At 38.2% G+C, this 27,287-nt stretch overlaps 1 pseudogene; it reads right to left on the bottom strand.

Moving 5' to 3' along the window:
* Positions 1 to 12,558: 12,558 nt before the first annotated feature.
* LOC130681783 (BTB/POZ domain-containing protein KCTD12-like) lies at positions 12,559 to 18,825 on the bottom strand (annotated as a pseudogene).
* Between the last annotated feature and the right edge of the window lie 8,462 nt (positions 18,826 to 27,287).

The raw sequence follows: 27,287 nt of genomic DNA, 5'->3' as shown, positions 1-27,287 counted from the left end.
TTATATATTCTGGACGTTATGCCTTTATCGGATGTGTCATTTTCAAATATATTCTCCCATACTGTAGGGTTCCTTTTTGTTCTATTGATGGTGTCTTTTGCTGTACAGAAGCTTTTCAGCTTAATATAGTCCCACTTGTTCATTTTTGCTGTTGTTTTCCTTGCCCGGGGATATATGTTCAAGAAGAGGTCACTCATGTTTATGTCTAAGAGGTTTTTGCCTATGTTTTCTTAAAAGTGTTTAATGGTTTCATGACTTACATTCAGGTCTTTGATCCATTTTGAGTTTACTTTTGTATATGGGGTTAGACAATGGTCCAGTTTCATACTCCTACATGTAGCTGTCCATTTTTACCAGCACCATCTGTTGAAGAGACTGTCATTTCGCCATTGTATGTTCATGGCTCCTTTATCAAATATTAATTGACCATATATGTCTAGGTTAATGTCTGGATTCTCTAGTCTGTTCCATTGGTGTGTAGTTCTGTTCTTGTGCCAGTACCAAATTGTCTTGATTACTATGGCTTTATAGTATAGCTTGAAGTTGGGGTGTGAGATACCCCCTACTTTATTCTTCTTTCTCAGGATTGCTTTGGCTATATGGGGTTTTTGGTTGTTCCATATGAATTTTTGAATTATTTGTTCTAGTTCATTGAAGAATGTTGCTGGTAGTTTCATAGGGAATGCATCTAATCTGTATATTGCTTTGGGCAGGATGGCCATTTTGACAATATTAATTCTTCCTAGCCATGAGCATGGGTTGAGTTTCCATCTGTTAGTGTCCCCTTTAATTTCTCTTAAGAGTGACTTGTAGTTTTCAGAGTATAAGTATTTCACTTCATTGGTTAAGTTTATTCCTAGGTATTTTATTTTTTTTAATGTAATTCTGAATGGAGTTGTTTTCCTGATTTCTCTTTCTGTTGGTTCATTGTTAGTGTATAGGAAAGCCACAGATTTCTGTGTGTTGATTTGGATCCTTCAACTTTGGTGTATTCCGATATCAGTTCTAGTAGTTTTGGGGTGGAGTCTTTAGGGTTTTATATGTACAGTATCATGTCATCTGCAAATAGTGACAGTTTAACTTCTTCTTTACCAATCTGGAGTCCTTGTATTTTTTTATTTTGTCTGATTGCCATGGCTAGGACCTCCAGTACTATGTTAAATAACAGTGGGGAGAGTGGGCTTCCCTGTCTAGTTCCCGATCTCAGAGGAAATGCTTTCAGCTTCTCACTCTTCAATGTAATGTTGGCTGTGGGTTTTTCATAGATGGCCTTTATTATGTTGATGTACTTGCCCTCTATTCCTATTTTGCTGAGAGTTTTTATCATGAATTAATGTTTAACTTTGTCAAATGCTTTTTAGCATCTATGGAGATGATCATGTGGTTTTTGTCTTTCTTTTTGTTGATGTGGTGGATGATGTTGATGGACTTTCGAATGTTGTGCCATTCTTGCATCCCTGGGATGAATCTCACTTGGTCATGGTGTACAATCCTTTTGATGCATTTTTGAATTCGGTTTGCTAAAATTTTGTTGTGCATTTTTGCATCTACGTTCATCAGGGATATTGGTCTGTAGTTTTTTTTCTGGTGGTGTCTTTGCCTGGTTTAGGTATTAGGGTGATGTTAGCTTCATAGAATGAGTTTGGGAGTATTCCCTCCTCTTCTATTTTTTGGAAAACTTTAAGGAAAATGGGTATTATGTCTTCCCTGTATGACTGATAAAATTCCGAGGTAAATCCGTCTGGTCCGTGGTTTTGTTCCTTGGTAGTTTTTTGATTACCACTTCAATTTTGTTGCTGGTAATTGGTCTGTTTAGATTTTCTGTTTATTTTTGGGTCAGTCTTGGAAGGTTGTATTTTTCTAGGAAGTTGTCCACTTCTAGTTTTCCCAGCTTGTTAGCATATAGGTTTTCATAGTATTCTCTAATAATTCTTTGTATTTCTCCGGGGTCCATTGTGATTATTCCTTTCTCGTTTCTGATACTGTTGATTTGTGTTGACTCTCTTTTCCTCTTAATAAGTCTGGCTAGACTCTTATCTATTTTGTTTATTTTCTCGAAGAACCAGCTCTTGGTTTCATTGATTTTTGCTATTGTTTATTCTTCTCAATTTAATTTATTTCTTCTCTTATCTTTATTATGTCCCTCCTTCTGCTGACCTTAGGCCTCATTTGTTCTTCTTTTTCCAATTTCGATAATTGTGACACTAGACCATTCATTTGGGATTGTTCTTCCTTTTTTAAATATGCTTGGATTGCTATATACTTTCCTCTTAAGACTGCTTTTGCTGTGTCCCACAGAAGCTGGGGCTTAGTGTTGTTGTTGTCATTTGTTTCCATATATTGCTGGATCGCCATTTTGATTTGGTCATTGACCATTGATTATTTAGGAGTGTGTTGTTTAGCCTCCATGTGTTTGTAAGCCTTTTTGTTTTCTTTGAACAGTTTATTTCTAATTTAATGCCTTTATGGTCTGTAATGTTGGTTGTTAGGATTTCAATCTTTTGGAATTTACTGAGGCTCTTTTTGTGGCCTAGTATGTGGTCTATTCTGGAGAATGTTCCATGTACCCTTGAGAAGAATGTGTATCCTGTTGCTTTTGGATGTAGAGTTCTGTAGATGTCTATTAGGTCCATCTGTTCTAGTGTGTTGTTCAGTGCCTCTGTGTCCTTACTTATTTTCTGTCTGGTGGATCTGTCCTTTGGAGTGAGTGGTGTGTTGAAGTCTCCTAGAATGAATGCATGACATTCTATTTCCTCCTTTAGTTCTGTTAATATTTGTTTCAGGAATCAGTGCTCCTGTATTGGGTGCATACATATTTATAATGGTTATATCCTCTTGATGGACTGAGCCCTTTATCGTTATGTAATGTCCTTCTTTATCTTTTGTTACTTTCTTTATTTTGAAGTCTGTTTTGTCTGATACCAGAATTGCAACATCTCCTTTCTTCTCTCTGTTGTTTGCTTGAAATATCTCTTTCCATCCCTTGACTTTAAGTCTGTGTGTGCCTTTTTTTTTTTGAGGTGAGTCTCTTGTAAGCAGCATATGGATGGATCTTGCTTTTTTAACCATTCTATTACTCTGTGTCTTTTGATTGGTGCATTCAGTCCATTTACATTTAAGATGATTTTTGAAAGGTGTGAATTTATTGCCATTGCAGGCTTTAAGTTTGTGGTTACCAAAGGTTTAGGGTTAGCTTCTTTACTATCTTACTGTCTAACTTAACTCGCTTGTTGAGCTATTATAAATGCGGTCTGATGATTCTTTATTTCTTTCCCTTCTTATTCCTCCTCCTCCCTTCTTCATATGTTGGGTGTTTTGTTATGTGCTCTTTTTAGGAGTGCTCCCACCTAGAGCACTCCCTGTAGGATGCCCTGTGAGGTGGTTTGTGGGATGCAAATTCCCTCAACTTTTGCTTGTCTGGGATTTGTTTAATCCCTCCTTCGTATTTAAATGATATTCGTGCTGGATACAGTAGTCTTGGTTCGAGGCCCTTCTGTTTCATTGCATTAAGTATATCATGCCATTCTCTTCTGGACTTTAGGGTTTCTGTTGAGAAGTCTGATGATAGCCTGATGGGTTTTCCTTTGTAGGTAACCTTTTTTTTCTCTCTGGCTGCTTGTAATACTTTGTCCTTGTCTTTGATCTTTGCCATTTTAATTATTATGTGTCTTGGTGTTGCCCTCCTTGGATCCCTTGTCATGGGAGTTCTGTGTACCTCTGTGGTCTGAGAGGCCATTTCTTCCCCTAGTTTGGGGAAGTTTTCAGAAATTATTTCTTCAAAGACATTTTCTATCCCTTTTTCTCTCTCTACTTCTTCTGGTATACCTATAATTCATATATTGTTCGTTTTAGATTGGTCACTCAGCTCTCTTAAAACTCTTTCATTCCTGGATATCCTTTTATCTCTCTCTGCATCAGCTTCTCTGCGTTCCTGTTCTCTGTTTTCTAGTCCACTAATGGTCTCTTGCATCTCGTCCATTCTGTTTTGAAGTCCTTCCAGAGCTTGTTTTATTTCTGTATTCTCCTTCCTTAGTTCTTGCATATTTCTCTGCAAGTCCATCAGCATGGTTATGACTTTTGTTTTGAATTCTTTTTCAGGAAGACTGGGTAAATCTATCTCCCCAGGTTCCTTCTCAGGGGAAGATGTAGCAGATGCCGAAGCTGTCTGGGTTAGTCTTGTCTGGATCATATTTTTTTGCCTTTTCATGTTGCAGGTGCTATTGACTGTCAGCTGGGAGGGCCAAAATTTTCACTTGCTCCTGGCCTTTCTTTACTGTGACAACTGCGACCCCTCGTGGCTTGTGTTGGGTAATTGCGTGTAGACTGGGTGCGTCTTGCCCTGCCTGAAGGGAGGAACTTCCCTTTTTGTGGGCGGAGTTTGTCTCAGGCTTCTTCTCTGCTTTCACAGCGCCCGGAGGGGTAATGTACTGGGGGGCTGTTTGGCTGTTTACCTCCGTGAGGTGTCTCAGAGCTGTTGCCCAGGGGGTTAATGTGCCCGGTTTTCCCTGTAATTTCCAGCTGCTGGACTATGACCTGTATTGTTTCCATCAAGCTGTTAAGTCCCTGTCCCTTTAAGACTTTCAAAAAGCCCCCGCTTTTCTTTGTCACAGGGGCATCAGCTTTGGCACCCACTCAGAGGTCTTGCTGCCCTGTTTCCCCAGTATCCAGGGCCCCCCGCCCACGCACTGTGTATGTGCTCTGGTGGGGGTGGCAGGGACTGGGTGTTCAGCAGTCCTGGGCTCCGTCTCCCTCCCGCTCTGCCTATTCTTCTCCCACCGGGAGCTGGGGGGAGGCGCGCTCAGGACCCACCTGGCCGGGGCTTGTATCTTACCCCTTTCACCAGTCGCTGTGTTCTCGCTGGTGTAGCTGCAGTCTGGCCACTGTCCTGCGTCTTCTGGTCTCTCTTTTAGGACTAGTTGTGTTTGTTGTATTTTCAAAAGTATATATGTTTTTGGGAGGAGATTCCCACTGTCCTACTCACGCCGCCATGTTAGATTTTTTTGTCATTTTAGTTTTAATTTGCATTTCTCTGGTAATTAGTGATGTGGAGCATCTTTTCATGTGTCTGTTGGCCATCTGTATTTCTGTTTTGGAGAACTGTCTGTTCAGTTCCTCTGCCCATTTTTTAATTGGGTTATTTGTTTTTTGTTTGTTGAGCCATGTGATCTCTTTATATATTCTGGACGTCAAGCCTTTATCGGATATGCCATTTTCAAATATATTCTCCCACACTGTAGGGTTCCTTTTTTATTCTATTGATGGTGTCTTTTGCTGTACAGAAGCTTTTCAGCTTAATATAGTCCCACTTGTTCATTTTTGCTGTTGTTTTCCTTGCCCGGGGATATATGTTCAAGAAGAGGTCACTCATGTTTATGTCTAAGAGGTTTTTGCCTATGTTTTCTTAAAAGTGTTTAATGGTTTCATGACTTACATTCAGGTCTTTGATCCATTTTGAGTTTACTTTTGTATATGGGGTTAGACAGTGATCCAGTTTCATTCTCCTACATGTAGCTGTCAAGTTTTGCCTACACCATCTGTTGAAGAGACTGTCATTTCGCCATTGTATGTCCATGGCTCCTTTATCAAATATTAATTGACCATATATGTCTGGGTTAATGCCTGGATTCTCTAATCTGTTCCATTAGTCTGTGGCTCTGTTATTGTGCCAGTACCAAATTGTCTTGATTACTATGGCTTTATAGTATAGCTTGAAGTTGGGGTGTGAGATACCCCCTACTTTATTCTTCTTTCTCAGGATTGCTTTGGCTATACGGGGTTTTTGGTTGTTCCATATGAATTTTTGAATTATTTGTTTTAGTTCATTGAAGAATGTTGCTGGTAGTTTCATAGGGATTGCATCAAATATGTATATTGCCTTGGGCAGGATGGCCATTTTGACGATATTAATTCTTCCTAGCCATGAGCATGGGTTGAGTTTCCATTTGTTAGTGTCTCCTTTAATTTCCCTTAAGAGTGACTTGTAGTTTTCAGAGTATATGTCTTTCACTTCTTTGGTTAGGTTTATACCTAGGTATTTTATTTTTTTGATGCATTTGTGAATGGAGTTGTTTTCCTGAATTCTCTTTCTGTTGGTTCATTGCTAGTGTATAGGAATGCCCCAGATTTCTGTGTGTTGATTTTGTATCCTTCAACTTTGCTATATTCTGATATCAGTTCTGGTAATTTTGGGGTGGAGTCTTCAGGGTTTTATATGTACAGTATCATGTCATCTGCAAATAGTGACAGTTTAACTTCTTCTTTACCAATCTGGATTCCTTGGATTGCTTTGTTTTGTCTGGTTGCCATGTCTAGGACCTCCAGTACTATGTTAAATAACAGTGGGGAGAGTGGGCATCCCTGTCTAGTTCCCGATCTCACAGGAAATGCTTTCAGCTTATCGCTGTTCAATATAATGTTGACTGTGTGTTTATCATAGATGGCCTTTATTATGTTGAGGTACTTGCCCTCTATTCCCATTTTGCTGAGAGTTTTTATGATGAATGAATATTGAACTTTGTCAAATGCTTTTTCAGCATCAGTGGAGATGATCATGCAGTTTTTGTCTTTCTTTTTGTTGATGTGGTGGATGATGTTGATGGACTTTCGAATGTTGTACCATCCTTGCATCCCTGGGATGAATCCCACTTGATCATGGTGTATGATCCTCTTGATGTATTTTTGAATTCGGTTTGCTAATATTTTGTTGAGTATTTTTGCATATATGTTCATCAGCGATATTGGTCTGTAGTTTTCTTCTTTGGTGGGGTCTTTGCCTGGTTTTGGTATTAGGGTCATTTTAGCTTCATAGAATGAGTTTGGGAGTATTCCCTCCTCTTCTATTTTTTGGAAAACTTTAAGGAGAATGGGTATTATGTCTTCCCTGTATGTCTGATAAAATTCCGAGGTAAATCCATTTGGCCCGGGGGTTTTGTTCTTTGGTAGTTTTTTGATTACTGCTTCAATTTCATTGCTGGTAATTGGTCTGTTTAGATTTTCTGTATCTTTCTGGATCAGTCTTGGAAGGTTGTATTTTTCTAGGAAGTTGTCCATTTCTCCTATGTTTCCCAGCTTGTTAGCATATAGGTTTTCATAGTATTCTCTAATAATTCTTTGTATTTGTCTGGGGTCCATCGTGATTTTTCCTTTCTCTTTTCTGATTCTGTTGATTGGTGTTGACTCTCTTTTTCTCTTAATAAGTCTGGCTAGAGGTTTATCTATTTTGTATATTTTCTCGAAGAACCAGCTCTTGGTTTCATTGATATTTGCTATTGTTTTATTCTTCTAAATTTTATTTATTTCTTCTCTGATCTTTATTATGTCCCTCCTTCTGCTGACCTTAGGCCTCATTTGTTCTTCTTTTTCCAATTTCGATAATTGTGACACTAGACCATTCATTTGGGATTGTTCTTCCTTTTATAAATATGCTTGGATTGCTATATACTTTCCTCTTAAGACTGCTTTTGCTGTGTCCCACAGAAGTTGGGGCTTAGTGTTGTTGTGGTCATTTGTTTCCATATATTGCTGGATCTCCATTTTGATTTGTTCATTGATCCATTGATTATTTAGGAGTGTGTTGTTTAGCCTCCATGTGTTTGTGAGCCTTTTTGCTTTCTTTGTACAGTTTATTTCTAGTTTTATGCCTTTGTGGTCTGAAAAGTTGGTTGGTAGAATTTCAATCTTTTGGAATTTGCTGAGGCTCTTTTTGTGGCCTAGTATGTGGTCTATTCTGGAGAATGTTCCATGTGCACTTGAAAAGAATGTATATTCTGTTGCTTTTTTATGTAGAGTTCTATAGATGTCTATTAGGTCCATCTGCTCTACTGTGTTTCTCAGTGCTTCAGCGTCCTTACTTAATTTCTGCCCAGTGGATCTATCCTTTGGGGTGAGTGGTGTGTTGACATGTCCTAGGATGAATGCATTGCAGTCTATTTCCCCCTTTAGTTCTGTTAGTATTTGTTTCACATATGCTGGTGCTCCTGTGTTGGGTACATATACATTTAGAATGGTTATATCCTCTTGTTGGACTGAGCCCTTTATCATTATGTAGTGTCCTCTTTTTCTCTTGTTACTTTCTTTGTTTTGAAGTCTATTTTGTCTGATATTAGTACTGCAACCCCTGCTTTCTTCTCGCTGTTGTTTGCCTGAAATATGTTTTTCCATCCCTTGACTTTTAGTCTGTACATATCTTTGGGTTTGAGGTGAGTTTCTTGTAAGCAGCATATAGATGGGTCTTGCTTTTTTATCCATTCTATTACTCTGTGTCTTTTGATTGGTGCATTCAGTCCATTAACATTTAGGGTGACTATTGAAGGATATGTACTTATTGCCATTACAGGCTTTAAATTCGTGGTTACCAAAGGTTCAAGGTTAGCCTCTTTAGTATCTTACTGCCTAAGTTATCTCGCTTATTGAGCTGTTATATACACTGTCTGGAGATTCTTTTCTTCTCTCCCTTCTTATTCCTCCTCCTCGATTCTTCATAAGTTGGGTGTTTTGTTCTGTACTCTTTCTAGGAGTGCTCCCATCTAGAACAGTCCCTGTATGGTGTCCTGTGGAGGTGGTTTGTGGGAAGCAAATTCCCTGAGCTTTTGTTTGTCTGGGAATTGTTTAATCCCACCATCATATTTTAATGATAGTCATGGATACAGTATTCTTGGTTCAAGGCCCTTCTGTTTCATTGCATTTAATATATCATGCCATTCTCTTCTGGCCTGTAAGGTTTCTGTTGAGAAGTCTGATGTTAGCCTGATGGGTTTTCCTTTATAGGTGACCTTTTTCTCTCTAGCTGCCTTTAAAACTCTTTCCTTGTCCTTGATCTTTCCCATTTTAATTATTATGTGTCTTGGTGTTGTATTCCTTGTATCCTTTCTGTTGGGGGTTCTGTGTATTTCCGTGGTCTGTTCGATGATTTCCTTCCCCAGTTTGGGGAAGTTTTCAGCAATTATTTCTTCCAAGATACTTTCCATCACTTTTCCTCTCTCTTCTTCTTCTGGTACCTCTATAATATGGATATTGTTCCTTTTGGATTGGTCACACAGTTCTCTTAACATTGTTTCATTCCTGTAGATCCTTTTATCTCTCTTTATGTCAGCTTCTATGCGTTCCTGTTCTCTGGTTTCAATTCCATCAGTGGCCTCTTGAATCCTATCCATTCTGCTTATAAACCCTTCCAGAGTTTGTTTCATTTCTGCGATCTCCTTTCTGACATCTGTGATCTCCTTCCGGACTTCATCCCTTATCTCTTGCGTATTTCTCTGCATCTCTGTCAGCATGTTTATGATTCTTATTTTGAATTCTTTGTCTGGAAGACTGTTTAGGTCTGTCTCCTTCTCTGGTGTTGTCTCTGTGATCTTTGTCTGCCTGTAGTTTTGCCTTTTCATGGTGATAGGAATAGTTTGCAGAGCTGGGACGAGTGACGGCTGGAATAACTTCCCTTCTTGTTTGTTTGTGGCCCTCCTCTCCTGGGAGAACAGCGACCTCTAGTGGCTTGTGCTGGGTAGCTGCTTGCAGACAGGGCTTATGCTTCCTGCCCGGCTGCTATGGAGTTTATCTCTGCTGTTGCTGTGGGCATGGCCTGGCTCGGGCCTCTGCTCCAAAATGGTGGATTCCCTTTGGAGGAGGAGTGGCCTGGAGGCTATTTATCTCCGTAAGGGGCCTCTGAGCTCCCTGCAGCCCAGGGGATTAGTGTGACCAGAGATCCCCAGATTCTCTATCTCTGGATTAAGTGTCCCGCCCTGCCCCTTTAAGACTTCCAAAAAGCACCCGCCTAAACAAAACAACGACCACAAAAAAAAAAATTTGTAAAAAAAAAAAAAATGGCTGCTCGTTTTTCTTTATTCTCCGGCGCCAGCCTCAGGCATCTGCTCACCGGTCTTGCTGCCCTGTTTCCCTAGAGTTGGGGTCCCTATCTCTTTAAGACTTCCAAAAAGCGCTCGCCAAACAAAACAGCAAAAAAAAAAAAATGGCTGCTTGCTTTTCTTATGTCCTCCGGCGCCAGGCCTCCAGTACCCGCTCACTGTTCTTGCTGCCCTGTTTCCCTAGTATCCAGGGCCTCCCGCGCATGCACTTTGTCTTCGGTCTGTCCCAGATGGCTGGGGCTGGGTGTTCAGCAGTCCTGTGCTCCGTCTCCCTCCTGCTCTGCCTACTCTTCTCCCACAGGGAGCTGGGGTGAGGGGCGCTCGGGTCCCGCGGGGCTGGGGCTTGTATCTTACCCCCTTTATGAGGCACTGGATTCTCGCAGGTGTGGATGTGGTCTGGATGGTGTCCTGTGTCTTCTGGTCTTTATTCTAGGAAGAGTTGTCTTTGTTATGTTTTCATAGATATATGTGGTTTTGGGAGGAGATTTCCGCTGCTCTACTCACACCGCCATCTTGGCTCCAATCCAGATTTTACTTTTCTGTTTCTCTTAATATCCAGCGCACCATGCAATGTGTGTCTGTGCTCCCAGTGCAGATTACTAGGGCTGGTTATTTAGCAGTCCTGGGCTTCCACTCCCTCCCCACTCCAGCTCCTTTCCTCCTGCCAGGGAGCTGGGGTGGGGGGAGCACTCGGGTCCCACCATGCCACAGCTTTTATCTTACACCCTTCATGAGGTGCTGAGTTCTCACAGATGTAGATGTAGCCTGGCTGTTGTGCTGTATCCTCTGGTCTCTCTTTTATGAATAGTTGTATTTGTTGTATTTTCAAAAATATATGTGGTTTTGGGGGGAGATTTCTGTTGCCCTACTCACGCTGCCATTTTGGCTCCTCCTTCAGCAGCTCTCTTACCTTTGGCTCAATTCTTCACAGCTTACATTCTCATGCCACCTCTGGCTGTGCTTCCTTCAGGAGTTCGTCTTTTTCCTTGAAGGCCTCTTCCTCTTTCAGAACACCTGGAAGCACTGCCATCTCATCTCCAGTGGCACCTAGCTGCCAGCACTCTCCTGCTGCCTCCTCTTGCATCAATGTCATCTCCTTCCTCAGGGAATCCACAGAAGTTTGCAGCTCGTGATCTTGTGCTGCCATTTCTTGGATCTCCTCTGTAGACGTTTTTAATTCTGTGAGCAGCAGCCAACCCACAGTCTCCACTGCCTCCCGGGCACTCTGCCTATCAAAGGATCTGCTTACTATACCAAGAGCCACCCCTACTGCCTTAGGTGTCACCTCCACTTGTTTCCAGCAATGGGGTGGGGCCCAGTCCTCTAGGAGGCAAGCCACCTCAGACCACATACCCATTCACAGGTGCAGCACACTGAAGCACCCCTCCCATAAGAGCAGCCTGTCTTTTTCCTTAGTCAACAATGAACCATGCCATCTTTCACCAATTGTCTTGCCAATGGGTTTTAGCCCCAGGCAAGCTCTCTATGGATTCAATGTGACCAAAGAAATTGACAGCAAAATGTTCTTGGGTTGAAAAGGTTATACCTAACTATCTCCAGGTGGCAGGTCAGTCACTAAAATCTCGTTCACTCACAGCGAGTCTGCATGCAGCAAGCCGGTCTCTGCCTCTGGGTTCATCTGCCCACACAGCCATCCTCTGGGTCCCTCTGTCCACACAGCCATCCTCTATGCCTCTCTGCCTGCACAGCCATCCCACACAGCTGTTTTCTGGGCCCCTCTGCCCACACAGCCATCCTCCAGGGCTCTCTGCCTGCACAGCCATCCTCTGGGCCTCTCTGCCTGCACAGACGTCCTCTGGGCCTCTCTGGACAATTGTCCCACACAGCCATCCTCTGGGCTTCTGTCCTTGGTGCTGCCACCACTCCACCCTCTGCTCTGCTTTCCTGCAGCCTTGCAGATGTCACACCCAGAACACTGGGCAGATGTCTTTATATGGAGTCATCAGCCATGTATTGCCCACAGGTGTGCAGTGAGCTAGCCAACCAGGGCCAGGTCGGAATCCTGGCAACAGGAACTCTCGTTTTATCCACAAAGTGCTAAGCCTTTTATTTTTGGAAATAATTACTTGTGTTGACTTCTCTCTTATCATTCACCTTCTGATAAGAATAATTAATAATTTTAGAATTGATTGACCTTTCTATAATCTGTTGAAGGACTCCTGCCACTTTCTTCCACTGAGTCCAGATGAGAACAATAGCAATAACAGTTTATAAAGCATATTCACATATACTCTAGGGTTCTCTAGTTCAGAATAAGTATATACAGGGCTTTCCTCATATGAGTAAAAATGAAAGACATATAAGCAAGTCCAAGATGTGGTGCTGAGAACTATTTTCGGAATCATAACATAGCATCTTCAACTAATTAAATCTTGTGGCATTATATAACTGCAGTGATTCAAAAAAATATCTCCACTATCTACAGTGATGTGCATGTACATATGCTTACACATTGAGTCCTTGTCCTGAAATGACATCCAAGGCAGGTTGAAAGCCAGATGGAATGATATGATGTGTAAGAAAATACCAAAGAAGGTTCATCTGGTTATGGTGAAAGGTGTGTCATTGTTAGAACTAAAGGTAATGTTTATTTCTAAAAGAGATAGTTGTCCAGGAAGAAAGAAGGGAGAGAGTTGGATTTTTTAGTTTGTGTTTACTGGTCGAATTTCTTTTTTTAGTGTCATTCATGGCAGAAAACATATTCTGTAGAAGAGGTTCAGATCTTGTCATCTATCTGTCTCTTCATGGGTGACCATGCAGGTGCCAGTGGAGTTGCATGCTACCATATGGAGGCTAATATCAGCTAGTTTGTCAAAGGCTTGTTCCAGAAAGTTGAATGTGAAGTAAAATAGAGAAGTATACTGCTCAGGAGGATGTTTAGGGTTTCTGCTCTCATTAAGAGCACCTGCAAACAGAAAATATTAAAAGCATTCAGAGAGAGAAAAAAGATCACATACAAAGGAAAACCTGTCAGGTTATCAGCAGACTTCTCAGCAGAAATCTTACAGGCCAGAAGGGAGTGGCATTACATATTTAATGCAATGAAGCAGAAGGGCCTTGAACTAAGAATACTCTACCTAGGAAGATTATCATTTAAATTTGAAGCAGGGATTAAAAATTCCCAGATAAGCAAAGTTGATGGAATTTACATCCCATAAAGTCTCTACAGTGTATTTTAAAGGGACCGCTCTAAATGGAAGTGCTTCTAGGGCTAAATAGCTATCATAAGAGAAAATAAAACCACAGTAAAGGAATTAGAATAATTAGTTACTAATGAAATGTAAAATTAAATCAACTACCCACAAAGTCAATCAGGGGAAACAGTACAGAATATGACACTTAATATATAAAGAGTGGAGGAGAAAGAAAAGGAAGGGAGAAAAAAAGAACCTTTAGATTGTGTTTGAAATAGCATAATAAGCAAGTTAAGTTAGACTTAGATAGTAAAGAAATTGCCCGTGAACCTTTGGTAACCATGAATATAAAGCCTGCAATGATAGTAAGTATATATCTATTAGTAATTACCCTAAATATAAATGGACACATGCACCAATCAAAAGACATAGAGTTACAGAATGGATAAAAAACCAAGATGAATCCATATGCTGCCTACAAGAGACTTCAAACTTAAAGACATACACAGACTAAAAGTGAAGGGATGGAAATGATATTCCATGCAAATAATAGGGAGAAAAAGTAGTAATTGCAATGCTTGTATCAGAGAAAATAGACTTCAAAACTGAGAAAGTAACAAGAGACAAATAAGGACATTAAATAATGGTAAAGGGGTCAGTTCAAAAAGAGGATATAATCATTATAAATATTGATGCACCCAACATAGGGGCACATAAATATTTGAAACAAATACTAACAGAACTAAAGCTGGAAATACAATGCAATGCAGTCATTTTAGGAGAATTCAACACACCACTCAACCCAAGGACAGATCAACCAGACAGTAAATAAGTAAGGAGATGGAGGAATTGAACAATACATTAGAACAGATATACCTAACAGACATCTACAGAACACTCCACCCAAGTAGAAGGATACACATTCTTCTCACTTGCACATTGCACACTTTCCAGAATAGGTCACATACTATGTCACAAAAAGGGCCTCCATAAATCCAGGATTGAATTTGTGAAAACCAGCTTCTCAGACCACAAAGGTATGAAACTAGAAATAAATTATGCAAAGAAAACAAAAATGTCCACAAACACATGGAGGCTTAACAACATGCTCCTAAATAATCAATGGATCTATGACCAAATAAAAATAGAGATTGAGCAATATATGAAGACAAATGACAATAACAATTCAACACCACAAAATCTATGGGACACAGCAAAGGCCGTGCTATGGGAAGTATATTGAAATACAGGCCTACATCAGGAAAGAAGAACAATCCCATATGAACAGTCTAAACTCATAATTAATGAACTAGACAAATAATAAATGAGACCTAACGTTAGTAGAAGATGGGGCATAATAAACATCAGAGCAGAAATAAAAATTGAGAAGAGTAAAACAGTAGAAAGAATCAATGAAACTAGGAGCTGGTTCTTTGAGAAAATAAACAAAATAGATAAACCCCTAGCCAGACTTATCAGGAAAAAAAGAGTCTACACACATAACAGAATCAGAAATAAAAAAAGAAAAATCACGACACACACCATGGAAATATGAATAATTATTAGAGACTATGAAAAATTATATGCCAACAAGTTGGATGACCCAGAAGAAATGGAAAACTTTCTAGAAAAATACAACCTTTGAAGGCTGACCCAGGAAGACACAGAAACTCTGAAAAGAACAATTACCAGCAATCAAATTGAATTGGTTTAAAAAAAACTACCTAAGAAAAAAACCCCTGGACCAGATGGCATCAACACTGAATTCTGTCAAACATATAGAGAAGATCTAATGCACATCTACCTTAAACTTTTCCAAAAAGTAGAAGAGGAAGGAGTAGTTCCAAATGCATTCTATGAGGACAGCAGAACTCTAATACCAAAACCAAAGACACCACAAAAAGAGAAAATTACACACCAATATCCGTGATTAATATAGATGCAAAAATACTAAAAAAAAATTAGCAAATCAAATTTAAAAATATATCAAAAAGATCATCCATCATGATTAAGTAGGATTTATTCCAGGGATGCAAGGATGGCACAATATTCAAAAATTCATCAACATCATACATTACATTAACAAAAAGACAAAAACCACATGATTATCTCAATAGATGCTGAAAAAGCATTTGACAAAGTTCAACATCCATTCATGATGAAAACTCTCAACAAAAGGGGTATAGAGGGCAAGTACCTCAACATAATAAAGGCCATGTATGATAAACCCACAGCCAACATCATACTTAACAGCAAAAAGCTGAAAGCCTTTCCTCTAAGTTCATGACTAAGACAAGGTTTCCCACTCTCTTCACTTTTATTCAACATACTACTGGAGATCCTAGCCATGGCAATCAGACAACAAAAATAAATAAAAGACATCCATATTGGTAAGGAAGAAGTTAAACTGTCACAGTTTGCAGATGACATTATATTGTACATAAAAGCCCCAAAGAATCCATTCCCAAACTACAAGAACTAATAACTGAATTCAGGAAAGCTACAGGTTATAAAAATTAATGCACAGAAATCTGTTGCATACCTATATACTAATGATGACCTAACAGATAGAGAAATCAGGAAAACAACTCCACTTACATTTGAATCAAAAGAATAAAATACCTAGGTATAAACTTAACAAGGAGGTGAAAACCTATACCCTGAAAACCACAAAACACTCATGAGGGAAATTTAAATGGACACCAATAAATAGAAATATATCCCTTGGTCGTGGATAGGAAGAATTTATACTGTCAAAATGGCCATCCTGCCAAAAGCAATCTACAGATTCAATGCAATCCCTATCAAATATCAACAGCATTGCTCCATTAACTAGAATAAATAGTTCTAAAATTCAAATGGAACCACTGAAGACCCTGAATTGCCAAAGCAACCTTGAGAATGAAGAATAAAGCTGGGGTGGGGGTTACACTCCCCAACTTCAAGCTTTACTGTGAATCTACAGTAATCAAAACAATTTGGCACTGGCACAAGAACAGACCCATAGATCAATGGAACAGAATAGAGAGCCAATATATAAACCCAAGCACATACTGTCTATTAATATATGATAAAGGAGCCATGGATATACAATGGGTAACTGACAGCCTCTTCAACAACTGGTGTTGGCAAACCTGAACAGCTACATGTTAGAGAATGAAACTTGATTATTGTCTAACTCTATACACAAAAGTAAAGTCAAAATGGATCAAAGACCTGTATGTAAGTCATGAGACTGTAAAAGTCTTAGAAGTCATAGGCAAAAATCTGTTGAATATACATGAGCAACTTTTCCTGAACACATCTCCTCAGGCATGGGAAACAAAAGCAAAAATGATCAAATGGCACTGCATTAACCTAAAACCTTCTTACAGCAAAGGACACCATCAGCAGAACAAAAAGGCATCCTATTCTATGGAAGAATACATTCATAAATGACATATCTGATAAGTGGTTCACATCCAAAATATATAAAGATTTCACACACTTCAACACCCAAAAAGCAAATAACCTAATTACAACTGGGCAGAGGATCTGAACAGACACTTCTCAAAAGAAGAAATGCAGATGGCCAACAGGCCCATGAAAACATGCTCCACATTGTTAATTATTAGTGAAGTGCAAATTAAAACCACAATGAGATATCACCTCACACCAGTTAGGATGGCTGACATCCAAAGACAAGGAACAACAAATGCCCATGAAGATGCAGAGAAAGAGTCACCCTCCTACATTTCTGGTGGGAATGTAAATTAGTTCCACCATTGTTGAAATCAATATGGAGGTTCCTCAAAAAACTAAAAATAGAAATACTATTTGACCCAGTAATTCCTCTCCTAGGACTTTATCTTAAGAAAACAAGATCCCTAAATCAAAAAGACATATGTACCCCTATGTTTGTCACAGCACTATTTACAATAGCCAAGATATGGAAGCAATCTAAGTGTCCATCAATAGATGAATGGATAAAGAAGATGTGGTACATATACACAATGGAGTACTATACAGCCATAAGAAAGAAACAGATCCTACCATTTGCAACAACATGGATGAAGCTAGAGGGTATTATGATCATTGACATAAGCCAGGTGGAGAAAGACAAGTACAAATGATTTTACTCATATGTGGAGTGTAACAACAAAGCAAAACTGAAGGAACAAAATAGGAGCAGACTCACAGACTCCAAGAAGGGACAAGCAGTTATCAATGGGGTTGGGGAGAGTGGATGGGGAGAGAAGGAGAAGGGGGTTAAGGGGCATCATGATTAGCACATATAATGCAGGTGGGTCATGGGGAAGTCAGTATAGTATGGAGAAGACAAGTAGTGTCTCTATAGCATCTTACTATGCTGATGGACTTTGACTGCAATAGGGTATGGGGGGACTTGATTATATGGGTGAATGTTGAAACCACAATGTTGCTCAAATGAAACTTTCATAAGATTGTATATCTATGATACCTTAATAAAAAATAGAAGGATAAAGCAACTGTATCACCCAACACTTCTTTGGCCAATGATATCTTACCACACACCTTGACTTGAGTGATGCAGCAGGATCTGGTATCTGTTTGGATATCCCGACTAAGTATAGGAGACTTGATAGCCAATATTGATGAAAGCTGCCTTTTTGAGTTCAGAACCAGTGTTTTCCTTATAAGCTGGTGGCGGGGATTATCAGGACCACTAACTTGGATGGTATTAACTTGAAGAGAGATTACATGTGGTGTCAATGTTGGGCGATAGCTCTTCTAGATCACTTTGGCATAGATTATTGGCTACTGAATTGAGTTTCTTGATTTTAGGAGTCAACATCTTGACCAGATCTGGTAATTTGAAGTGTTCTGCTTCTCTCTGGGGCCAGCCCCACTCCAGAAAGTGGTCAGGAAACACTAGCTGCTGGTCTCTCATGTAGTCTAGTATATAGAAGAAGAGGAAACCATCTTGGTCTACAAAGAATTTTCCTTTGCTGTCCTGGATAAGGGAGAAGGATTATTTTCTCTGAACATTTCCCAGAGCAGGGATCCAGGAATGTTGTCCAAAGTAGGACAGTGGGTGATGTATACCTGTCCACCTACATGGAGTTCAATAATCTCAGGGAGATGACTGAAATCCTCACTTGGTTTAGTACAACATGATTTCTCCAGCATGGCTATATTGATTTGTGGAAGTAAACAACAGTGGTTCTAAAGTTTACAGTATGAAGGTTCTATTTATAATCACTAATTTTCTTCATTCATGTGAACTACATACCAAGAAAATCAAATCAACTATTTTTTTTGCTAATTAACTATTTCTAATCTAAGAATGGCAGCACAAAAAGTTGTACATAACTTGGGTTTGCAAAGCTTATTTAATGTTCTTCAGAATATAGAATGTATCAAATGATCATACACCTCAATTCATGGCATGTTATCACAGTCCTTGCATGAACCACTGTTTTGTCATGTTTATTTGGTTATTCTATTTTATCCTAGCATTCCATTCTCATTTCTGTCCCTGATATGTTTAGTATGTATCTTTGTGTATATATTCTTGAAAAATGGGTTTTGTTGTTTTAAATAGATATATATGTCATTGTATTATATATTTCAGTTTTCAATTATATTTTTTCACTCTCATCTCTCTATTACTCATATCCCTGCATGTTACTATGTGTATATTTAATTCCCTGTTTCTAATTGTGGCATAATAACCTGTGGTATGCATTCACCATATTTTACACCCTCCCAGAAAATGGCTTCCAGAGTGCTTCTAAGTCTCTACTCCAACTTACACTCTTGTACATGGCCTCTATAGCTGTATGAAAGAACATCTTTAGACTATATATCTAGCAATGATATACATATACCTAATTTGACTAAGTAATGCTCTCTAAAATGCTCTCTAAATGCTCTCTAAAACGTCTCTTGTCTATATTCCTACTTAATCATCACATTCATACCATGATTTGGCACTATCTAGACTTCTAATTGTTTTCCACTCTATTGGGTGTAAAGTGATACCTCATTGCATTATTAGAAAATTTTTATAAAATAAAGAATATAGGCAACCATTGTAAGACCATAACTCACAACATTCTCCCTGTTCAATCATTCCTTACCTCTTACATTCTAACTCCTTCCCCTACCACCTTACTAGAACCACTGTTTCCAACATGAAATATGGCATACTCATCACCTTTTTTTACTCCCTGTTCTCTTTTATCTCTGCAGCATTCAACATCATTGGTCATACTTCTTCATGAAAAATCTTCCCTCCCTTAGGCATGGTAGTCTTAGACATTCCTGAGTCTCTTCTTACCTCGTGATCCTTTCCAATTTCATCTCTGTCACTGTCTTCTCTCCCTTCTCAAATCATCCTAAATAGTGAATGTGCAAGCCTCAGAAATGTGTTCTTCAGTCTCCAATCTCTCCCTCAGAGAACTCATCCTCTTAAGCTGTTTAAACTATTACCTTTATATGTATGATTCCCAAATCCTGGCCCTCTACTTACTGAATATCCTGAAAGCACCTTGAATTCGGCTATTCAAAACCATGCTCATGTGAAGGTGTTTTGTAAAATTTAAGTTGTTATTAATTATTTCTGCTCTATTTTTCCAATCTAAACATGTTGGTCACATTTTCTGACTTTTTTTTTCCAGTCAGTGGTACTGCAATTTTCCATCATCCAACCTCGAAATTTAGAAACCCTAGAAATTTAAGATCATCTTATTGACATTCATCTTCTTCATTCATATTTCTAGTTGAAATATTTACTAACCTAGACATTATCACGTCTCTTACATACACATTTTTATCATTGCAGCTTCCTGTTCTTCATTTTGCACCAATTTATCTCCATATTTACCTGTCCATCTCTGGTTGTGATCCATTCACAACTACCATCTACCCTCCTCAAAACATCCTATATACTGTTACCAGATCAGTTATAATATCACCTTCTTCTCTGTATAGAAATATTCAGTGTTTCCAGTTTGCCTATGGATAAAATCAAAACCATTTACCCTGGAGTTCAAAGCTATCTATAAGCTATTCCTTTTCTCTCTTTAATGATAACAATACCTAACACTACATAGGACTTACTATGTGCCAGCCTTGTTCTTAGACAGTGAAGTGGGTACTATCATTATCCCATTTTGCCAGTGAGAAAACTGGTAGACAGCTTACCCAACATAGAACTAATAAGTGGCTGAGCTGGTATTCAAACTCAAGTAGTAGGACATCAGTGTCCATGTTCTTAACTACTCTTTCAACTACTCTTTCAATTCTTCTTTACATGTACAAAAATGGTGTAGTCAATTTCATCTGCCCATGATATATTCATTTTTGTTTACCTTTTATCCTTCTGCAAAGCCTTATTCCACTGTCTTGACTTCAAGACCAATTCAAGTCCCAACTAAGGTTAGCCTTTTCCTCATATTTTTATATTAAACTTGAAAATTTCAGTTAATTTTTTAATCAAATGGTTTCCTACTCTTTTACATCATATAATAACAATAGTAGTGATAATATAAATAATAGCAATAGCTAACATTTATGAAGCATCTACAATATGTCAGTCCTTTTCTGTTCCCTGTTCACGTGGTAACTTAGTTAATATTTCTAATAATCCAATGAGGAAAATACTATTGCAATCCCCATTTCTCAGAGAAATAAGAAGATACACACTCCACTATAATTCCTCACTATTTCTTTTAGTCTCCACTCACTAACTTACCCTTCATATTACAACTAGAATAATTTTTCTCAAATGTAAAACTGATTATGACCCTCCTTGCACAAATACTGTCAAAGGCTTCTCAAAGTCCTCAGGAAGAAGTTCAAACATAATAAGTGCAGTACAGGAAAAGTTCCACAATTTTATCTTTGCTTTGTTCTTGGGCTTTCATTCCTACCTTTGGTACCCTCAGAATGATTCTAAACTTTAGCCACACTGAATCTAAAACCAGTTCAGCAGCCTTATTCACTTTTTCATATCCATATGCCTTAAACTTTTGATTCTTTCTGTCTGCAATGTCGTCTTTTGCTCTACCTACACCCAACTTCCTTGTCCTTTTTGAGACATTACATTGTAGCTTTGAGCATATCTGAGTTTGAATCCCACCTCTGTCATTTACTGTCTGGGTAAATTTGGGAAAATTACTTACACTCTCTGAGGCTCAGATTCCCTATCCAAAAAAATAGATGTAATAAAAAATTCATAGGATGAGAACGAAAGTATATATAAAACATATAAAATACTTAACACAATGCCTGGAATACAGTAAGTGCTTAATGGGTAGTTGTTTACATTGGGTCCCTTAGCTTTTCTTGGGAGAAGCAGTTAAAGATTTCTATCCACTGAGTTGATTATGACACTAGATATCTCATGGTGATCCATTAAGATTCTTCTAAAATGAAATTCCCTCTATAACTGCCCACCCCATCCCTTCATTTTCTCATTGTTACAGTTTAGAAATATCTCTTAGAGCACTTATTACAGCACACTATAATTGTTTATATGTTTTCTGTACCAAATAACTTCTAAGATATATAGTAATCTTGCTTTTTAAAAAATCTGAGTTCCCAGCACTGTGAGCCTAGCAAGTAGTTAAGCCTAGAGTAAGCAATTATTTAATGATGAGTGAACCACCAACAAGCAAATGTGATATCAGTCTCATTACTTTCATAATCCCACAGTACATAAGTAGAAATCCTTTACAGAAACCTATCTTGAATACATGTGTAAGTATATGAACAAGAAATGTAAATACACTAGATTTTGCATATTTCTAAGTGTAAAAAAGCTGTTGTTATTCATTCCCTGAAAAACCAATGAAATTATGACAGATGCTCCCCATTGTACAAAAAAAATCATTTTATAACACAAGCAGCTATTTTAAAAAGTACTGTAAAATTGTATAACCTTCTTATTTCAGGTTTCTCTTCCTTATTGTTTTAGAGTTACTTCTGCCCAAACCAACTGCTAGTCTAAAATCCTGTGACTCACATTCAGTTTGCCGAATAAACCTGGATATTCTATTTCGCCTCTGATATCAGAACAGAATTTCTAGGTAAATTCTAAAGACAAAAACTTTATTTCTGCAGGAAATCAGCAGAAGGGGAAAAGTGAAGACTAGAAATGTAGTGAATCCTCAACTGCCATCCTTCCGTGGTAAAATCACAATCATATTTTAAAACATAAATAAAACTTTTGCTCTGAAATTTATCTGTAAGATGACTCCTGATAACTAGGAATCTAAAATTAGTTTAAGGAAATAGAAATGGATGTAGTTGCCCCAACAATGAAAAATACCTGATTTAAAAGTATGTATGATGTGGGGGGAGGCATGGGGAAGAGCTGTACAACACAGAGAAGACAAGTAGTGATTCTACAACATCTTACTACGTTGATGGACAATGACTGCAATGGAGTATGTGGAGGGAACTTGGTGATGGGGGGAGTCTAGTAAACATAATTTTCCTTATATAAGTGTAGATTAATGACACCACAAAAAAAAGAGACCCTGGTACATTATCATAACATGAAGTCAGGAAGGACATATTTCCCAAACAGGAAGATTTTTATCTGTTTTGCATTTATTTGTAATGTAAAAATCTCTTTTGCATCTAAAAATCTTTAGATATGCCCCCCTTCTCCCCTCCTTCATCCCAGTATTTCCCGTTTAGCTGGTTTGCTTAAGAAGCAGCAAAAATTTTAATTTAATCTAATAATACCTCAGTTTTTGAGGTGTTTGTTTGGGATACAGCCATTAAGTAACACTGATATGTCTCACTTTCTTTTCTTCTGCACATAAACCACAGGCTGATAAGGGCTTGGGGTTAGCTCCCCTCAGCAAATCAAAGAAATAAAATATCTGAAAGGAGGAAGTTAAAGGACACAATGTGCAATGTAAATCATTTAAATCAGACTGTGAGATGTCAAATCCAGCTACAAGCTCAGAAAAGTTGAACTTTACATTTCAATATTTCAAAGGCAATGAGGAAAGTAGTTAATGCAACCACTGATTTCTTCAAATAATTTTGCTCCTAAGTATAACGCTTACAACTAATCCAATGTTTATTTTTGTTTGTTTGTTTTTATTATTTTGGTACCTTAATCTACAATTACATGAGCATCATTGCAGTTACTAGACTCACCCCATCATCAAGTCCCCACAACATACTCCATTACAGTCACTGTCCATCAGCATAGTAAGATGTTGTAGAATCACTAATTATCTTCTCTGTGTTGTACTGCCTTCCCTGTGCCCCCCGCCCACATTATGTGTGCAAATTGTAATGCCCCTTTTCCTCCTTGTCCCTCCCTTCCCACCTATCCTCCCCAGTCCCTTTCCGTTTGGTAACTGTTAGTCCATTCTTGGGTTCTGTGAGTCTGCTGCTGTTTTGTTCCTTCAGCTTTTTTTTTGTTCTTATACTCCACATATGAGTGAAATCATATGATGCTTGTCTTTCTCCACCTGGCTTATTTCACTGAGCATAATGCCCTCTAGCTCCATCCATTTTGTCGCAAATGGTAGGATTTGATTTCTTCTTATGGCTGAGTAATATTCCATTGTGTATATGTACCACGTCTTCTTTATCCATTCATCTACTGATGGACACTTAGGTTGCTTCCATTTCCTGGCTATTGTAAATAGGGTTACGATAAACATAGGGGTGCATATGTCTTTTCAAACTGGGCTGCTGCATCCTTAGGGTAAATTCCTAGGAGTGGAATTCCTGGGTCAAATGGTATTTCTATTTTGAGTTTTTTGAGGAACCTCCATATGGCTTTCCACAATGGTTGAACTAATATACATTCCCACTAGCAGTGTAGGAGGGATCCCCTTTCTCCACATCCTTGCCAACATTTGTTGTTCTTTGTCTTTTGGATGGTGGCCATCCTTACTGGTGTGAGGTGATATCTCATTGTGGTTTTAATTTGCATTTCTCTGATGATTAGCTATGTGGAGTATCTTTTCGTACCCGTTGGCCACCTGAATTTCTTCTTTGGAGAAGTGTCTGTTCAGATCCTCTGCCCATTTTTTAATTGGATTATTTGCTTTTTGTTTGTTGAGGTGAGTGAGCTTTTTATATATTTTGGATGTCAGCCCTCTATCGGATCTGTCATTTATGAGTATATTCTCCCATACTGTAGGATACCTTTTTGTTCTATTGATGGTGTCCTTTGCTTTACAGAAGCTTTTCAGATTGATATAGTCCCACTTGATCATTTTTGCTTTTGTTTCCCTTGGTCAGGGAGATATGTTCATGAAGAAGTTGCTCATGTTTATGTCCAAGAGATTTTTGCCTCTGTTTTTTTATAAGAGTTTTATGGTTTCATGACTTACATTCAGGTCTTTGATCCATTTCGAATTTACTCTTCTGTATGGGGTTAAACAATGATCCATTTTCATTCTCGTCTATGTAGCTGTCCAGTTTGGTCAACATCAGCTAATGAAGAGGCTGTCATTTCTCCACTGTATATCCATGGCTCCTTTATCATATAGTAATTGAACATATATGTTTGGGTTACTATCTGGACTCTTTATTCTGTTTCACTGGTGTGTGGGTCTGTTTTTGTACCAGTACCAAAGTGTCTTGATTGCTGTGGCTTTGTAGTAGAGCTTGAAGTTGGGAAGTGAGATCCCCATGCTTTATTCTTCCTTCTCAGGATTGCTTTATCTATTCGGGATCTTTTGTAGTTCCATATTAATTTTACAACTATTTGTTCCATTTCCTTGAAGAATGCTGTTGGTATTTTGATAGACATTGCATTGAATTTTTAGATTGCTTTAAGCAGGATGACTGTTTTGACAATATTAATTATTCCTAGCCAAGGTCATGGGATGAATTTCCACTGGTTAGTGTCTTCTTTAATTTCTCTTAAGAGTGTCTTGTAGTTTTCAGGGTATAGGTCTTTCACTTCCTTGGTTAGGTTTATTCCTATGTATTTTATTCTTTTTGATGCAATTGTGAATGGAATTGTTTTCCTGATTTCTCTTTCTGCTAGCTCATCATTTGTGTATAGGAAAGCAACAGATTTCTGTGTATTAATTTTGTATCCTGCAACTTTGCTGAATTCAGATATTAGTTCTAGTAGTTTTGGAGTGCAGTCTTTAGGGTTTCTTATATTTAATATCATATAAACTGCAAATAGTGATAGTTTGACCTCTTCTCTAACAATCTGGATGCCTTGTATTTCTTTGTTTTGTCTGATTGCCATGGCTAGGACTTCAAGTACTATGTTGAATAACAGTGGGGAGAGTGGGCATTCCTGTCTTGTTCCCGATCTTAGGTGAAAAGCTTTCCACTTCAATCTGTTAAGTATGATGTTGGCTGTGGGATTGTCGTATATGGTCTTTATTATATTGAGGTATTTCCCTCTAAACCCATTTTGTTAAGAGTTTTTATCATGAATGAATGTTGAATTTTGTCAAATGCTTTTTCAGCATCTGTGGAGATGATCTGTGGTTTTTATCCTTTTTGTTGATGTGGTGGGTGATGTTGATGGATTTTCGAGTGTTGTACCATCCTTGCATCTCTGAGATGAATCCCACTTGATCATGGTGTATGAGCCTCTTGATGTATTTTTGAATTCGGTTTGTGAATATTTTGTTGAGTATTTTTGCATGTATGTTCATCAGGGATATTGGTCTGTAACTTTCTTTTTTGGTGGTGTCTTTGCCTGGTTTTGTTATTAGAGTGATGCTGGCTTCATAGATGAGTTTGGAAGTATTCCCTCCCCTTCTACTTCTTGGGAAACTTTAAGGAAAATGAGTATTATGTCTTCTCTAATATGTCTGGTCAAATTCAGTGGTGAATGTATCTGGCCCAGGCGTTTTGTTCTTGGGTAGATTTTTTATTAGTGATTCAATTTCTTTTCTGGTAATAGTTCTGTTTATATATTCTGTTTCTTCCTTGGTCAGTTTTGGAAGGTTGTATTTTTCTAGGGAGTTGTCCATTTCTTCTAGGTTTTCCAGCTTGGTAGCATATAGATTTTCATAGTGTTCTCTAATAATTCTTTGTACTTCTGTGCAGTCCATTGTGATTTTTCCTTTCTCATTTCTGATTATGTTGTTATGTGTAGATTCTCTTTTTCTCTTAATAAGTCTGGCAAGGGGTTTATCTATTTTTAAATTTTCTCAAAGAACCAGCTCTTGGTTTCACTGATTCTTTCTATTGTTTTATTCTCAATTTTATTTATTTATGCTCTCATCTTTATTATGTCCCCCCTTCTGCTGACTTTGGGCTTCATTTGTTCTTCTTTTTCCAGTTTCAATAACTGTGACTTTAGACTATTTATTTGGGGTTGTTCTTCCTTCTTTAAATATGCCTGGATTGCTATATACTTTCCTCTTAAAACTACTTCCACTGCACCCCACAGAAGTTGGGGCTTTGTGTTGTTGTTATTTGTTTCCATATATTGCTTGATCTCTATTTTAATTTGGCCATTGATCCATTGATTATTTAGGAGCATGTTGTTAAGCCTCCATGTGTTTGTCAGCATTTTTGCTTTCTTTGTAGAATTTATATCTCATTTTATACCTTTGTGGTCTGAGAAGTTTGTTGGTAGATTTTCAGTCTTTTTGAATTTACTGAGGTTCTTTTTGTGGCCTAGTATGTGTTTTTTTCGGGAAAATGTGCCATTTGCACTTGAGAAGAGTGTGTATCCTGTTGCTTTTGGTTGTAGTGTTCTGTAGATATCAGTTAGATCTATCTGTTCTAGTGTGTTATTCAGTGCCTGTCTGTTCTTACTTATTTACTGTATGGTTGATCTGTCCTTTGGAGTGAGTGGTGTGTTAAATTCTCCTAAAATGAATGCATTACATTTTATTTCCCTGTTTAATTCTGTTAGTATTTGTTTCACATATGTCCGTGCTCCTGTATTGGGTGCATAGATATTTATAATGGTTATATCTTCTTGTTAGACTGAGCCCTTTATCAATAGGTAATGTCCTTCTTTATCTATTCTTTTTATTTTGTTGAAGTCTTTTTTGTCTAAGTACTGTAACACATGTTTTTTTCTCCCCCTTGTTTGCATGAAATATCTTTTTCCATCCCTTCAGTTTTAGTCTGCGTATATCTTTGGGTTGGAGGTGAGTCTCTTGTAAGCAACATATAGATGGGTTATTCTATTTCTATCCATTCTATTACCCTGTGTCTTTTGATTGGGGTGTTCAGTCCATTTACATTTAGGGTGATTATCAATAGGTATGTACTTATTGCCATTTCAGGCTTTAGATACGTGGTTACCAAAGTTTCAAGGGTAGCATATTTTTTAATTCATTTT

The sequence above is a fragment of the Manis pentadactyla genome, chromosome X, assembly GCF_030020395.1.
Source record: "Manis pentadactyla isolate mManPen7 chromosome X, mManPen7.hap1, whole genome shotgun sequence".
Taxonomy (NCBI): domain Eukaryota; kingdom Metazoa; phylum Chordata; class Mammalia; order Pholidota; family Manidae; genus Manis; species Manis pentadactyla.
This window is presented reverse-complemented; position numbering and strand designations above follow the sequence as displayed.